The 17,893-nt window shown below is 48.4% G+C and overlaps 2 non-coding genes across 2 annotated transcripts; both read right to left on the reverse strand.

Moving 5' to 3' along the window:
* Positions 1–264: 264 nt before the first annotated feature.
* On the reverse strand, positions 265–347 carry trnal-uaa (transfer RNA leucine (anticodon UAA)). Its single transcript has one exon. It is a non-coding gene; the product is annotated as a tRNA-Leu (tRNA).
* Positions 348–14,510: 14,163 nt separating this feature from the next.
* trnaw-cca (transfer RNA tryptophan (anticodon CCA)) lies at positions 14,511–14,582 on the reverse strand. Its single transcript has one exon. It is a non-coding gene; the product is annotated as a tRNA-Trp (tRNA).
* Positions 14,583–17,893: the final 3,311 nt, after the last annotated feature.

A 17,893-nucleotide genomic window follows, 5' to 3' on the forward strand; every position in this document is an offset into this window, starting at 1 on the left:
CCTGGAGGGGAGTCGGAGAGGCAGCGGATCCTGTGAGGAACCACAAACCAGGAAGGATGAGAAGGTCATTGTCAGGGGACAGAGGAGATTAAGTTAAAGATTTACCAGTTTATAAGCAAGCGCAGAGCCAAGGAACGGTGCTGGGGCAGATCAAATAATAGGAAGCTGTGATCAGTTGGAAGGCAAGAGTGATTAAATGACAGAAGAGATGATGGTGCAAGGCAAAAGTCAGGGAAAGAAAAAGTAACTTTTTGTAAGCACAGATACCAGGAGTGAGGTTTGAACCCACGCAGACACATGTCTATCGAATCTTAAGTCCAACGCCTTAACCACTCGGCCATCCTGGTACATTAGCCAACTGCTGAAAATGAAATTTAATGTGATTCGGGTGCCATCTGGCCTTTCACAATATAAAGTTATGACTCCTCTCCCATGCTGAATTGGACCCTTCATTATTTATGAACCTCAATCGGATCACCCCTCAGTCTAGGTTTCTCTAAGGTGTAGGGTCCCAACTCTTTTAGTCTAACTTGATAACCAAGATGTCTTATACTGGGAATTCGTCGAATGTCTCTCCTCTGTACCCTTTCCAAAGCCTCAATATCACCCATCATGTGAGGAGACCAAGACTGGATACAATATTCCAAGTGAGTCCTGACCAAGGTTTCATAAAAGGACAAATTCGGGACATCTCAGATACTGAAGGAGTCCATGTCCAGAAGCAGCAAGACCTGGACAACATTCAGACTTGGGCTGCTAAGTGGCAAGTAACATTCACACCACATAAGTACCAGGCAATGACCATCTCCAACAAGAGAGAATGTAACCATCTCCCTTTGACGTTCAACAGCATTACCATCGCTGAATCCCCCCACCATCAACATCCTGGGGGTTACCATTGACAAAAGCTTAACTGGACCATTCATATACATACTCTGGCTGCAAGAGTAAATCAGATAGTGGGAATTCTGTGATGAGTAACTCAGCTCAAGGCACATGGTGAAATGCTCATTAGGAGAGCTGGAGAAATGGACTGGTCAGGTGGGCAGAAAAGTGGCAAATGGAATTCAACTTGGAGAAGTGTGAGGTGATGCCTTTGGTGAGGTCAAACACAGCAAAGGAAGACACAATTAATGGGTGAATGCTGAGAGGTGCCGAGGAAGTGAGGGACCTTGAAGTGAATGTCCACAAATCCCTGAAAGTAGCAGGATAGGTTGATAAGTTGGTTGAGAAGGCTTATGGAATCCTTTCCTTTATTAGCCAATGTATAGAATATAAGAGCAGGGAGGTTATGCTGGAACTGTATAAATCATAAGTTAGGCCACAACTTGAGTTTTGTGTGCAGTTCTGGTCACCTCATTCCAGAAAGGATGTAATTGCACTGGAGAGGTTACAGAGGAGATTTATGAGGATGTTGCCAGGACTGGAAAAATGCAGCTATGAGGAAAGATTGGATAGACTGGGGTTGTTCTCCTTGGAATAGAAGAGGCTGAGGGGAGATTTGATTGAAATGTACAAAATTGTGAGGGGTCTGGATAGAATGGATGGGAAGGGTCTATTTACCTTACTAGGGAGGTCAGTGACTAGGGGGCATAGATTTAAAGTGATGTGTTGAACAATTAGAGGGGAGATGAGAAAAGGTTTTTTCACCCAGAGGGCTGTGGGAGTCTGGAACTCACTGCCTGTAAGGGTAGCTGAGGCAGAAACCCTCAACTCATTTAAAAGGAGTCTGGATGTGCACCTCAACTACCTGAACCTGCAGGGCTACGGTCCAAATGCTGGACAATGGGATTCAGCTGGGTGGCTCGTTTTTTGGCCTGCCTATGCTGTAAACTTTCTATGTTCTATGATTCTATGCAGACACAATGAGCCCAATGGCCTCCTTCTCCACTGTAATAATTTTGTGATTTTTGACTCTCCAAAACTTGTCAACCATCTACAAGGCACAAACCAGGATGAGTGCAGCACCAACAATACTCTAGAAACTCGACACTGTTCAGGACAAAGCAGCCGCCTTGATTGTCACCCCATTCACCACCTGAAACATTCACTCCCTTCACCACTGACGCACAGTGGCAGTAGTGTGTACCATCTACCAGATGCACTGTTGCAACTCACCAAGGCTCCGCAGACAGCACCTTCCAAAACGAAGACCTCCACCACCTTGAAGGACAAGGGCTGCAGATGCATGGAAACACCACCATGTGCAAGCTCCCCTCCAAGTCACACACCATCTGATCTGCAAATATATCGCTGTTCATTCACTGATGCTGGGTCAAAATCCTGGATCTCCCTTCCTAAGAGCACTGTGGGTGTACCTACACCACATGGAGTGCAGCAATTCGAGAAGGGAGCTCACTGCCACCTTGTCAAGGACAATTAAGGATGGGTAACAAATTCTGGACTTGCCAGTGTCGCTCACATCCCATGAAAGAATATGCCTCATTTTATACTCAATTGTCCTCTGAATGCAGCCCAACCCTCTATTTGCTCCAACTATCACTTCACAGCATTGCTGCTGTACCTTTAGAGATCTGTGCACTAGAACATCCAGATCTCTGCTCAAAATTATTTTCTTTTTTCCACCTACTTTAATGTTTTTCCCTGAAGGGTGTATGAATGTTGAGCATTCGCCCTGTCCACATGAATAACACTGCACTTACCCAAATTAAACATCATTTACCAGTCATGAACCCAATCTCCCAACACATTAAGATCAGCCTGAAACAGTCGACTATCGTCTACAGTCTGAACACTCGCACAGATCTTCAAATCATCTGTCAATTTACAGATGGTGCCCCCTACACCTACATCCAGATCATTAATAAAAATAGCAAAGAGCAACAGTCCCAACACCGATCCCTGTGGGACACCACTGGTAACTGGTCTCCAAACCGATCCAGATCCATCTGTAACTACTTTCTGCCTACGTCCTGCCAGTCAGTTCCCAATCCAGATCAATATATTACCACTGATACCAGGGACTTTAATCTTATAGAGAAGCCTCTTGGGTGGAACCTTATCAAAATCTTTTGGATGAGATCAGCTAATTGAACACAGGCCGGGGATGAGGCCTAGGCCTGTCCTGCTTTGTGTGTGGGTCTCAGAACCACACAAGGTGAGATCAGCTCACTGAGCACAGGCCCATCCTGCTCTATACAGTGCTCAGTACCTCACCAAATGAGAATAACTAACACACCACAGGCCATGGAGACTCGGCCCATCCTTCCCTGATTGCGGTTCAGTGTCAACCAGGTCAGATTAGCTAATTCAGCACAGGCCGGAGATGGAAGCTGGATCTTTCCTGCTCTGGGGGCTCCGTACCATACCAGGTGCGATGAAGTAAAATACCACAGGCCGGGGATGGAGCCTGAGATTTCCCTGTTCTGTGTGGGGCTCTGTACAACAATGTGTGAGAAGAACTATCATCCCTCAGGCTGAGGAAGGAGCCTGGGCCCATTCTGTTCTGTGTGGCTCCTACCACACTGAGTGGGATCAGTTAACTCAACACAGGCCATGAATACAACCAGGCCCTTTCCTGCTCCGTGTGGCTCAGTATCACACCAGGTGGCATCAGCTAACACAGCACAGGCTGGGGCTGGAGCCTGGGCCCGTCCTGCTCTGTGGGCTCAGTAACAACCCGTAAGATGAACTTTTTTCAAAAGACTTCAGTGTATTTATCTCTGTCCAACACTGTGAGGCAGCTTTCTGTGTTTTATCAAGAGTGTAATTTATTGACTGGTCTCTTGTCTCAAACAGGGTAACAGACAGAGGTCTGTGTGCTGAGGGTTTGGGGGTGAGCTCTGATTCCTAACCCTTTCTGGACTGTGAGGAATAAAGAATGAATGAGAGAGAGAGAATGTGGGAGAAGGGATGATGGAAGATTTTGTCCGTGAACCTGATTAAAAGTGGCTCAAACGCAAGATAATATTAAGATATCAAGAGCAGAACATTAACATAATCTGAGTTCCGCGATCTGGTCGGGTCCCATTCCCCTGAAGTGAGGAATGAACGGGTGGGAAATTCCACCTGGAGTTATATTTGTCTCCAATGAAGATGAGTTCACAGTGAGGATGGAATAGCTCAGTTGGGAGAACACTAGATTGAAGAACCAGGATACAATCCCTGGTTTCATCAGTTTTAATTTGGTGTCTCCATCAGTTTAAGTAGAGAGAATCAGAGGGGAGATTTTCCACTCTTGACCCCATGGGCTGAATTTTAAACTAACGGTGCGGCTCTCGGCAGAGACACCGTGAGTGGGTGCCGTCACCACACGAGTGAAATGTGGCCGGCCGACCCCGATCACGGAGCAGCTGACCAATTAATGAAGGGGAGGCGTGGGGCCCATGTAAAGAAGGACCAGAGGTAGGGAACAAGGCACCGATGGCACCGACATCTGACACAACGGCAGGTGCTGGCACCACATTGAAAGGACTGCCAGACCTGTATTCACTGCTGCGTGGTTTAAAGGAGTGTCGTCCTGAGAGCCCTCTGCTGTCCCAGAACCCGTTCTGCTGCCGCTGCTGTCCCAGGTCCCGTTCTGCTGTCCCAGGACCCGTTCTGCTGCCCCAAGACCCATTCTGCTGCCTCTGATGCCCCAGGACCCGTTCTGCTGCCTCTGCTGCCCCAGGTCCCGTTCTGCAGCCTCTGCTGTCCCAGAACCCGTTCTGCTGCCTCTGCTGCCCCAGGTCCCGTTCTGCTGTCCCAGGACCCGTTCTGCTGCCCCAAGACCCATTCTGCTGCCTCTGATGCCCCAGGACCCGTTCTGCTGCATCTGCTGTCCCAGAACCCGTTCTGCTGCCCCAGGTCCCGTTCTGCTGTCCCAGGACCCGTTCTGCTGCCCCAAGACCCATTCTGCTGCCTCTGCTGCTCCAGGACCCGTTCTGCTGCATCTGCTGCCCCAGGACCCGTTCTGCTGCCCCAAGACCCGTTCTGCTGCCTCTGATGCCCCAGGACCCGTTCTGCTGCCCCAGGACCCGGTCTGCTGCCTCTGCTGCCCCAGGACCCGTTCTGCTGCCTATGCTGCCCCAGACCCCGTTCTGTTGCCTCTGCTGTCCCAGGGCCCGTTCTGCTGCCCCATGACCCGTTCTGCTGCCTCTGCTGCTCCAGGACCCGTTCTGCTGCATCTGCTGCCCCAGGACCTGTTCTGCTGCCTCCGCTACCCCAGGACCTGTTCTGCTGCATCTGCTGCCCCAGGACCTGTTCTGCTGCCTCCGCTGCCCCAGGACCCGTTCTGCTGCCTCTGCTGCTCCAGGACCCGTTCTGCTGCATCTGCTGCCCCAGGACCTGTTCTGCTGCCTCCGCTACCCCAGGACCTGTTCTGCTGCATCTGCTGCCCCAGGACCTGTTCTGCTGCCTCCGCTGCCCCAGGACCTGTTCTGCTGCATCTGCTGCCCCAGGACCTGTTCTGCTGCCTCTGCTGCCCAGGACCTATTCTGCTGTCCCAGGACCCGTTCTGCTGTCACTGATGCCCCAGGACCCGTTCTGCTGTCACTGATGCCCCAGGACCCGTTCTGCTGTCTCTGCTGCCTGATAGGTAAGGAGCTGAATGCGAGCCTGCAGTGACCATGGTCCAATAGTTTAGCGATGCCTTCCTGCAGGTTCGCCTCCAGGTGACAACAGATAGGTGGAAGATCCTCTTCCCCAGGGATGGGAGGTGGAGACCTGTCCACCTGACCAAGCAAAGCTGCTTTGAGATGGTAGGTGAAGTCAGCAGCCGTGGGGTCACCCCCAAGCCATGGAGCCAGTACAAGAAGTGGGTCAATGACCGGATCCGGGCTGCTCAGGCGCAAACTCAAAACACTTTGGACCCTTTGGACATTGCGCATGGCAGAGTGAGAGGGACTGTTTGGTGGAAAGGGAGTGACCACCCAGTCATGTGTATTGGGGAAGTACAGCAGGACATGCTGCCTGAGGCTTGGCTGCATCTCGGTGGGAGGTGCACATCAGTCATTGTATAAACTCACACAGTCCCTCGAGAGGGGCCACATGCAGGAGGAATATGTGTGTCCACATCATGGACTGCTGGACTATCACCATCAGAGATATTGGGTTTGTCCCCGCTGGGAGACTAACTTTGTTGATCATAGTGGCTGCAGGAGAAGAAAGCCCACAATCGGAAAGAGCATGTCAAGACTGGCAGTGGATGCCTTATCTCCATGTCCTCATCCCGATGGAGGAGGAGGCCATGGAACAGGCCGGGCAGCAAAGCAGCTGCTCCATAGCTGATGGAGAGACAGGGACACCTACCTAAGAGAGTGAGTGAACATCTCCTGGGGCACAAGGGTGCATCCGCTGCAAAGGAGCCACACTGCTCATCTGTTCACCACTGCATCAATGGAGCTGCACAGTAGGGGTGGTTGGAATGTCACGATGGGCAGACCCTAACCCTTCAATGTCCCTGTTTTCACATGCAGGCTAGGATGAACGACAAGAGCGAAGAGCTGGAGAGACTGTGGGACAGCCAGACACCTCTGAGGAGGAGGAGGGAGCCTCAGAGGGTGCACCGTCACATCATTCCCCTGCACCCTCCATCAGCACAGAAACCCTCACTCGGTGGGTATCCACTTGCTGTGAGATTTGGGCACACAAGCTGGTGAGCACGTCACAGACAGGCCCGTGCAGATGACGGAGGCAGTGACAGCCGAGGCCACTGGGAGTTGGAAGTCTGTGGGAGGCCAGGCCCATGCTGAGTCCCAGGCTGATGACGTGCCTCTGGTGTCACCAGCAACACGGGAAATGCTGAAGCTGCAGCAAGAGGTCAGGCAACATCTGGCAGAGTTGCCAGAGGTTATGTGTACCCAAGTTTGGATGATGGAGGAGTCCATCCAGGCCTTGCATGCTGCACTGTCTCTGATGGGGGTGTGTCTAGCTTCTTTCCTTGAGAGATTGGTGACTCTGATGGAGAGCCAGATCCAGCCGACCAATCAGTGGCTGCCGGAGATGTGTGCAGACTTGCACTCCATCGCTTTGTCCATGAGCTCCATCCAGCGGTGACAAGGTGAGAGAGGGGACGAGGCACCTGAACTCTTCACCAGGTCCACATCCCTCTCAGGTCAGCAGCGAGTCACAAGTGTGTCTTATAAGGGGGAGGAGCAGCTGGCTGCTACATCTGGGGTCTCCTCTCAGGGTGCTCCTGGTGTGGACAGTAGCTCCAAAGCCCCTCTGGCAGTGACACAAGTGATGCCAGTGCCTGCCTCCATCATCCTCGATGACAGAGGGGGGTCCCTGTACCTGTGCAGGAGGCCCTCAGTGTGCCGGGGCCCTCCAGGCCTCAGGCAGCAAGAGGACGGCCACCAATGTCATCCCAAGCCATGGGGCAGCAAGGTCAGCAGCCTGTCTCCACCTCAGCTGACAGAGCAGGGGGAGCACCACGTAGGAGCATGCGGAAAAGATTTCAGAAGAGCACCTAGATTCACTTGGGTTCATGGTGAATGTGCATTCCAGATGGATAGAGTTGCATTTGACGTCACACGGAAGAAAGAAATGATGTTCTCTCACTATGTCTCCTTCCTATTGTTGATGCCCTTTGGGACTTCATTTAAACCCTTCCTCCCAAGGGGCTGGAAGTGAGGGACCAAACCCTGAGTTCACAAAGCTTCGGCCTTGTCACTGTGCGATGTGTACCTGGACGCTGCAGTGCAGAAGGAAGGAGGCGACAACAGGGCTGCCTAAAGCTAAGACTTTATTGCTGTGGTTCCAGAAGGTGGTAAGGCTCAAAGGAAACTTGAATGTATAAGGGTGTCTCATGTCTCCCTTGTGTGTATCTCATTGCCCCTTTCCTGCTGTGCCTGAGGTTCTTCATCAGGCACTGCTTGGGCAGCATCCTCCTCCACATCCTCATCATCAGAGGAGACATCACACTCCACGATATCCTCACTTGTCAACACCTCACCCCTCTGTAATGCCAGATTGTGCTGTGCACAGCAAACCACCACGATATGTGAGACCCTCGCCGGGGCATACTGAAGGGCTCCACTGGATCGATCTAGGCACCTGAATCTCATCTTCAGGAGACCAATGGCCTCCTTGATGGTCGCTCGGGTTGACTCGCAGCAGGTGTTGTACCTCTCCTCTGCATCCGTGCGTGGGTTCCTCACAGACGTCAGTAGTCATGTCCTCAGTGGGTAGCCCTTGTCTCCAAGGATCCATCTCTGAAAGCGAATGGGGCCGCGGAAAGGTTCTGGCACCTGGGAGTGCCTTGGTATGCAGGCGTTGTGGCTGCTTCCCGGGATTTGTGCACAAACATATGGGATCCATTTGCAGTGGTTGCAGACCAATTGCACACTGAGCAAGTGGAAGCCCTTCCTGTTGAAGGCTGCTGGCTGGTCTGCAGGAGCCTTGATGGTCACATGGGTGCAGTCAATGACACCCTACACCTGGTGGAATCCAGCGATGGCCCCAAATCCTATAGCTCTCTCAGCTTGACTGTTTGGATCAATGTGCACATAGTCACTGGCCCTCCTGAACAGGACATTGGTGACCTCGTTGATGCACTGATTCACTACAGACTGTGAGATTCCACACATATCTCCAGTGGATCCCCGCAATGATCTGGTGGTGAAGAAGTTCAGTGGCACGGTGACCTTCAGTGACACTGGCATCAGGTGCCCACCAAGTCGCATGGGGCACAGCTGCATCATGGCAGAGAGATCAGTGACGACCTCCGTGGAGAGGTGCAGTCTGCGGAGACACTGTCACTCGGACATCTGCAGGTTGTTGAACCTCGGCTGACGTGTTCCTCTGCCTCCTTCTCCAGCCTCCTGTTCGAGGCTGGCCTTCCTGTGGGCCCCCAAGCTGCTGTGGTGCCCCTGCTGGTGCCTGCGCCTCCCTCCCTTCCTCTCTACTCCTCCTCCTCCTCCTCAATGGGAGCCACGAATGAGGCCCATGACAGGTTGCCCCTCCCTGAGTGCAAGGCCTTCACAGTAAACAACACCCAGCCACATTTACCTCATTTGTCATCCTCAATGAAGTGGCACTGCCCCAATGGCACCCTGGTGTTGTTCCCTCTGCAGAGCTGGCACATTGGCCCCCACTCCTGGCAGTGTTTCCCGATGCCCTTTCCCCCTCCACCCTTGCTGCCAAGTGACGCTGCCTCACCCGATATCTTCCCAGTGAAGCCAACACTCAGCTCCCACCTCCCAGTTGCCTCCTTTAACCAGGCGAGGCTCTGAAGCCCCAGGGTTCCCGTGTGCTATTAGTTCAATTGGATCCAGTGAATAAAATTGCTGACAATTGGATTCATAAATACTTTAAATGCCTTCTTGCCGTGTGGATGTGCGAAGTCTGCCCTCCATGTCAGCCGCCGACAGAAAAATCCGGTCCAACGTCTTCCATCCCTATTTTATACTCCCCCCCTCCCCCTCCCCGGCCTCCATTCCCGTCTCCAACGGTCCCTTAAAATTCTGGCCCATGTCTCTAAGACTAATGGGAGTGAAACCACATCTGCTCCTTAGACTGAACAGGGAGAGCTGCTCTCTCTGTGTTTAAAGTGAATGAATCTGATCTTTACCTTGTCTGACTGGAACGTTCACTGTCTGGAAATGTCTGTTTGAAAATGTTTTCCTGTTATATTAATGGCGCAGAGGAGCAGATGTGAGGTACTGTTGAACAGAGAGGTTTGGAAGTGGGTGAAGGGGTGGAATGACGGTGTAAGTGAGAGGTGCAGTGAGTTGGCCATTCTCAATAGAGTGTCAGGAATGAAGGTCAGAGGAACAGACCAGGCTGGAAACACAGAAAGAGCGAGGAGAAGCTGGTGTGAAAAACAGAGATTAAACAACGGGCTTGTTCAGTTGGTTTGGGTCTGGTGTTTAGAATACCCGGAATCTGGGTTCACTTCCCTTCCAACTCAGCGAATTGTATCAACATTATGTTCATAAAACCAGAGAATGATACCCAAAGAAGGAGACCATTTGGTCCATTGTGTCAGTGCTGTCTCCTGTAATCTGTACATTTTTCCTTTCAGTATTTATCCCAATTGCTTTTCAAAGTTCCGACTGAAGCTGCTTTCAAGTCCTGATCAGACAGTGCATTCCAGATCACAACACATCACTGTATAAAAAATAATTCCTCATTTCGCCTCTGGTTCTTTTCTCAATCACCTGATAAATACATCCTCTGGTTACTGACCTTTTTGCCACTGGAAACAATTTCTCCTTATTTAACTTATTAAAAACCTTCTTGATGATGTCACATACTAGACTGCCAGTAAAACTGAAGCCCATGGAATAAAAGGGACAATGACAGCATGCATATGAAGTTTGCAGACTGATAGGAACATAGGAGCAGGAGTAGGCCATTCAGCCCGTCGAGCCCACCCTGCCATTCAATATGATGATGACTGATTGTCCACTTCAATGCCTTTTTCCCACACTATCTCCATATCCCCTATGTCATTTGTATTTAGAAATCTGTCAATCTCTGCTTTAAACATACTCAATGACTGAGCTTCCACAGCCCTCTGAGGTAGAGAATTCCAAAGATTCACAACCCACTGAGTAAAGAAATTTCTCCTCATCTCTGTCCGAAGTGGCTTTCCCCTTACGTTGAAATTGTGTCCCCTGGTTTTAGACTCCTCAACCCGGGGGAACATCTTAGCTTCATCTACCTGTCTATCCCTTTAAATATTTTGCAAGTTTCAATGAGATCACCTCTCATTCTTCAAAACTCTGGAGAATACAGGCCCAGTTTCCCCAATCTCTCTTCATTTGACAGTCCCGCCATCCCGGGAACAAGTCTGGTGAACCTTCGTTGCACTCCCTCTATGGCAATGATATCCTTCCGAAGGTAAGGGGAACAAAACTTCACACAGTATTCCAAAGTGCAGACCAACCAAGGTTATATACAATTGAAGCAAGGCTTCACTACTCCTGTCTTCAAATCCTCTTGCATATCCTCTAACATATCATTAGCCTTCCTAATTGCTTGCTGCACCTGCATGTTAGCTTTCAGTCACTTATTGACAAGGACACCCAGGCCCCTTTGTACATTCACACTCTTACCATTTAACAAATAATCTGCACATCTGTTTCTCCTACCAAAGTGGATAACCTCACATTTTTACACATTATATTTCATGTGCCACTTTCTTGTCCACTCACTAAGTCTGTCCAAATTCCCTTGAAGCCGCTTTGCAACTTCCTCACAACATACATTCCCACCTAGTTTTGTGTCATCTGCAAACTTGGAAATACTACATTTGGTCCCCGCATCCAAATCATGTGAACAGCTGGGTCACAGTGTGGTGGTGAAGAGTTGTATTTCTGTCTGGAGGAAGGTTTACAGTGGGTTCCCCATGGTTCCTCATAATTTCAGTTATGTGCAGACACTGGAAAAGCTGGGGTTGTTCTCCTTGGAGCAGAGCAAGTTCAGAACAACTTTGACAGAGTTAGAATCAAGGAATCAAATGGTTACAGTACAGAAGGAGACCATACAGTCCATCATGTCCATGACAGCTCTTTGCAAGAGCAAATCAGCTAATTCCACTCCTCTGCCCTTTCATTGTAGCCCTGCAAATTTGCTCGATTCAGGTGTTTATCCAATTCCCTTTTGAAAGCCACGATTGAATCTGCCTCCAGCACACTCTCAGGCAGTGTATTCCAGATCCGAACCACTCACTCTGTCCCACACCCCGGTACCATTGCAGAAAATCTTTTCTGTTCATTTCATCCCTCATAAATAATTGAAATTAAATGTTTATTAGGAAATGCACAACATAAAAAGGAGAGAGAAATAAATGCTGAGCAAAATAGAAGTCAATGTTTGGAAGGTAAAAAGAGCAAAAGATGTAACTTTTATTCTGGATGAATGAGAGGAATATATCACACTTTGGGGATTTTGTAAGAGGATTTACTGATAAACCTGGGATTTGAGAGGAAGCTGCTTCATGGTTTACAGAACAAATTCAGCCCCTGGGGTGGAGCCAACAGCTGCACCGTCCAATAACAGACAGGCCGGGGACACTGTCTCAGGCCTAGTGAGCTCAGTCGATGAAAGCATGAAACTCTGAATCTCAAGTTTTTGAGTTTGAGCCCACGGTGGGTGTTTTCTATTTCCTTTTTAGGCTGATTTTACAGGCGTTATCCAGCTCTGAATTCCTCGGCAGAGAGTTCAAGGAGTGTTTGAAATGAGATTCAACAGCAGTATGAGAAAGTCTCTCCTTGATTCAGGACTCTTTGCTCTCTGCAGCATCTCGCTGCTGAAGATTGAACTTTTTCTCATTTCATTCTCAGCTCAGGGTCAGTGTGGATCACTGGGACTTCCGGCTGTCTCCCACTTCACAATCCATCAGTGCTGAGAAATCAATGGGGAATATTACTCACACGTTGTAATGTTTTATAAATACTTGAATGTATTTCACACTGTGTCCAACAGTGTGAATCTCCACTGGTATATCAGCTCACCAACACTTCAACAGAACATTCACATAATGTGAGCTCTGACATCTGTTCAGATCCCATTCCCAAGACCTGGAAAGTGGGATTGGGCTGGATCGCTCTTTTTCAGCTGGCACAGACACGATTGCTAAATGGTCTCATTCTGTGCCATAAATTTTCTCCATTTTCTATGTTCTATGAAGTGAGGTGTGATTGGGAGGGGCAATTCCACCAGGGTTATATTTTATACCAAAAGAATGACACAAGGGATACTTCACATTTTTATTCATTCATTCATGCGATGTGGGCATCGCTGGCTAGGCCAGCATTTATTGCCCATCCCTAATTTCCCATGAGAAGGTGGTGGTGAATTGCCTTCTTGAACCGCTGCAGTCCATGAGGGGTAGGTACACCCACAGTGCTGTGAGAAAGGGAGTTCCAGGATTTTGACCCAGCGACAGTGAAGGAACGGCGATATAGTTCCAAGTCAGGATGGTGTGTGGCTTGGAGGGGAACTTGCAGGTGGTGGTATCCCCTGCATTTGCTGCCCTTGCCCTTCTCGGTGGTAAAGGTCGCTGGGTTTGGAAGGTGCTGTCTAAGGAGTCTTGGTGCATTGCTGCAGTGCATCTTGTAGACGGTACACACTGCTGCCACTGTGTGCCGATGATGGAGGGAGTGAATGTTTGTAGATGGGGTGCTAATCAAGTGGGCTGCTTTGTCCTGGACGGTGTTGAGATTCTTGAGTTGGAATTGCACCCATCCAGGCAAGTGGAGAGTATTCCATCACAATCTTGACTTGTGAATTGCAGATGGTGGACAGGCTTTGGGGAGTCAGGAGTCATGGATGAGTGAGAGGAATATATCACACTTTGGGGCTTTTGTAAGAGGATTTTTTGATAAATCTGGGATTTGAGAGGAAGCTGCTTCATGGTTTACAGAACAAATTCAGCCCCTGGGGTGGAGCCAACAGCTGCACTGTAATTACTCACCTCAGGATTCCAAGCCTCTGAGCTGCTCTTGTAGTCACATTATTTGTATGGCTACCCATGGTAACCTCCATGATGTTGATGGTGGGGGATTCAGTGATTGTAGTGCTATTGACTGTCAAGGGGAGATAGTTAGATTCTCTCTTGTTGCAGATGGTCATTGCCTGGCACTTGTGTGGTGCGAATGTTACTTGCCACTTATCATCCCAAGCCTGTGAGACTGAAATAGCTCAGTTGGGAGTGTGTTGGACTGAAGATCCCTGGTTCAATCTGGGGTTTTGGCAGTTCTCCTTTATTCTGCATCGCCCTTTGGTTTTGACTCTTGAGCTGCACAATTTACACTGAAATTATTTACCCAACTCTGAAGGTTGGATTGGAATAGAGAGATATCAATGATGGGAAATATTTACATTGTCAGCTTTAGCTTATTCTCTATCTCCTTGTGTCCTTTTCCCCAGTTTTTGAATCTTTCGGGGCCGGGTGAACATTTGATTTGCTGCATTTGTCCGAAACTGAAGCCTTTTCCACATCTCTGGGCGGTCAGACTTGCTCTGTGTGTTTTTGCTGCTCGTGACCATTAACGAGAAAGGCCACGAGTTCAATGTTTATCAGCAAACGGAAGATAATTGGAAAGAATTCTGTGTTACTCCAGACCAGTGACAAAGATGCAATGGATGTTATTCAAAATAAATTCCCTTTGACATTTTATGTCAACTTGTTTGCATCTAAAAGTTGGATTTTAAGTGTTACAAAAATGTGTCAAATTAATGACTGACCATGTGACAGCGCACATGGGGATCAAATCCACAGCCTTGTTGTTATCAACACTGCGTCCTAACCAACTGAACTAAGCGGCCGATAGACAGAGCCAGGTATGGGTTTGAGCCGCACGCTGTGCGGTTTGTGTTTTATTTCTCACACTGGGTGACAGAGCGATTGTGCAAACAATGGACACATCACATCCCTGAAACATTGTTCTGATAGAAAACAGTGTGAAATAAGAACTGCGCATGGAAATGGAACGGAACCAGAAATCAGGATTTTAATCTATTAAAGTTGATCTTGAAATTCTACCATGCACGAACATTCCAAGAGAACGAACTCTCTTCTGATATAAAATCCAGGAACATGAGCTGCTGGAAAGCATAACTGAGCCTGACGTGATTTGAACACACAACCTTCTGATCTGGAGTCAGACACGCTACCGTTGCGCTACAAGCTCACACATAAAGCAAAGTCTTCCATTCCTGACAGATTTACTTCTTGTTCAGATTCAGTGATTGAAATTAATTCAATCCACATCTGACCTCCGCTCTGGAAAGACCTGCCACCCGACCTGAACCCGACGGGACCCGACGACCTGTGTCGGGTCCGGGTCGTGTTGGGTCGCTCTTCCGGGTCTGGCTTTCGGGCTCGGGTCAGGTCGGGCCAGGTTCGGGTCGGGCTGGGTCCAGTTCGGGCTGAGTCCGTGTCGGACACACACAGTAAGTATTACATTTAACTCTGCTGGGAAGTTGAGTTTAATAAGTGTCAAAAGTTGAAAAGCCAACCTCAGCTGGGAGTCCGGGTCATCAAGGAGGGAAACTCTGAGTCTGCTCAGTGAGCAAGTGAGCATCTCTATGACGTCATTGCGCTCATGCTGCAGCTTCCTGTGGATTCGGAATCGGGAGGTAGATAAAATGAACATTCCAGTGGTCGGGTAAGGCTCGGGTTAGTTTGGGCGTGGGAATAAATGGAGATACTCGGGCCGGGTCGGGCTCGGGTCCAATGTGGTTCTGTCAGGTTCCTGACCTGAGCAGGCCTTTACCGCTCTGTCAGTTCAGTGCCTTATTTAAACTATTACTTGGAGTTCTGTTTTACAGGGTCTCGGCTGTTTAAGTGTTTCCCAGACCCACTACTCTGATTAATCAGACATTTTGCTGTTAACTGCTGCTGCTACAATTGAAATGTAAAAAAGAATTTCCAGTGACCAGCAACCAATGGACAAATACATTTCAGAAAGTTAAAGCTCATTCACCAATCCACAAATGTGTTTCTCTGCTTATATTTATAAACAACTCCTTCTCTCCACTATGAGAACTATACAATCACTACAGTTATTTGAAAGTTAGTATAAGATGTTCCAGTTCATCAATTTTAAAACTGCAGCAGGTATTTTCCAGAAAACTTCTCTGTTGGAACCTCAGTCCCATTTAGATTGAAAGTGGACAATTAATGTATTCACTTGTTCATTGTGGACAGGTGTCTGACTTAAAATAAATCTCATTAACTTTCAATGAGGTGGCAGTATTTCTGTGCTCCCATTTTACACAGTCTGTCCTGTTCATGCACCATGTTTTTATTCTCCTCTCCCATTCTCCACAGGATACAGATTGCAAGCATCATCAATCTAGCTGTTGAAAAGCATTGGAAGAATCTGGTCACACAGGTATTGAAACATTCATTTTCTGCCATTTTCCAAGTTGGTTGCTTTAAACACAGTGCGATGTGCAATCATCTTGAAAAGAGATTCTCTTCAACATCCAACACAAACTGAATTACAAACCTGACAGACAAACACAGGAGAACAAGTGACTAGTGAACACAAACCTCATGGTGCTCATTTTCAGATTTATTGCAGTCATCCGACAAAACAAGTGAAAGAATATTCCAGTGAAATGATTTGGAAAGTAGGGGTGACTTTTGTTGGTGCCTTTCTTTGCTATGTTGGTGAAACTTTCTTGCACCTGACTCCTGTTCATGTCTCTGTTTCCTCTATTGAATGAGGAAGGAGGTATTTGATCAGAAATCAACTGGATTGTGTACCTTTGAGAGGGGATTTCTGCACCATCAGGGCTGGAAACAGGAGTGAGTGAAAGACAATGTGTGGAGTTTGATTTTGTACAGAGGGAGAGCAAATCTAACAGGACTGTGAGATATTGGCCTGGATTTTGCAGCCCCAATAGCGGTGAACTCTGAGACTTTCACTGCTATTGAGGGTCTGAACAGCACTGCAACTGCTGGTACATGCACACACTAACACCAGCATCTGGAAGTTGTGGTGGGGAGAAATGTGCTTAGAAGGAGCCTCTGATCATAATCGCACCAGCCCACTCTTTAAAGTGACAGGGACCTGTAGTTCAGCAATTTGGGCTCATTGCCCACAATGTACCCTGATTTTTACCTGGGTTGGATTAAAGCCGGTACCAACAGGCTCAGGGATGCTCGGGAAGGAATTTTCTGTTGACACAACAGCTCCACTATTCCAAGAAGACACCGGCAGCAGCAGTTGTCAACTTTCAGAGGGAGTTCAGACATTTTAAATGTTGTATTTTATTTCTTAATTGCATGTAACTTTTTAGCATCGCCTGATCAGAGTTCTTAAATTTACATCTGACTTTTTATTAACAAGATTGAAGTGCTTTTAAAAGATCTCTAAATGTATATGACTTTTTATCAAGATTTACTTGGCTTCTTTGTAAAGACTCTTGAGCAAGATTGAAGTGACTTTTAAAAACTACATCTTATCCTTTAAAATCCTGCTTCCATGTAGATGACATTGGAAGATGGCTTCAGAATAACTTAGACTATCTTTCTAACAGGTACTGCAACAGCTTAAGACCTACTTTTCTGCAAAAGCTGGTGAATTACCTTCCGGGAGCGGAGAGGAGCGGAGCGGAGCAGACCTATATGGACCGATATGAGGAGAACGCCGAGAGCGGAGCCTATAAATCCAATCCGAGGATCGAGGCCCAGTCTCTTACCTTCCAGGAGTGGAGTGGAGCTCTTCCAGTGTGCTGGAGTTTTGAAAAAAAAGAAGCCAACTGTGATGTCAGAGGAGGGCTGCAAGGTGATTGGTTGGTGAGTCACTGCTGTTAGTGTGTTTAAATATCTTAAAGAAAAGGGCAAAGTTTTTTACTTGAAAAAAAACCTCTGCTGATAAGATGAGTACTACGAAAGTGTTTTTTTTAATCAGTGTAGCTTATGAAGGACTTTAGATTGTAGTGGGTAGAACAAGGCCCCTAGTGTCATTAGTATTTTTTAATTAAGGGAGTAACTAATTAATCTAAGGGTAAGTCATGGCAGGAGAGCTCAGCCCCGTGATATGCTCCTCCTGTGCTATGTGGGGATTCAGGAACCCTCCTAGTCTCCATGACGACCATGTGTGCAGGAAGTGTATCCAGCTGCAGCTCCTGGCTACTCGCATTATGGAGCTTGAACAGCAGGTGGTTTCACTGTGGAGCATCCACGAAGCTGAGGGCGTCATGGATAGCATGTTTAGTGAGGTGGTCGCACTGCAGGTAATGGATGCACAGGCAGAAAAGGGATGGGTGACCATCAGATGGAATAGTAGGAGCAGGCAGGTAGTGCAGGAGTCCCCTGTGGCCATCCCCCTCTCAAACAGATACACCGCTTAGGTTCCTGTTGGGGGGAAGACCTCCCAGGGGAAAAGAGCAACAGCGCGGTCCGTGGCACCACGGAGGGCTCTGCTGCACAGCAGGGGAGGAAAAGGGGAGGAAGAGCTATTGTGATAGGGGATTCTATCATAAGTGG

Source organism: Heterodontus francisci, unplaced genomic scaffold (genome assembly GCF_036365525.1).
Source record: "Heterodontus francisci isolate sHetFra1 unplaced genomic scaffold, sHetFra1.hap1 HAP1_SCAFFOLD_43, whole genome shotgun sequence".
NCBI classification, from domain to species: Eukaryota; Metazoa; Chordata; class Chondrichthyes; order Heterodontiformes; family Heterodontidae; genus Heterodontus; species Heterodontus francisci.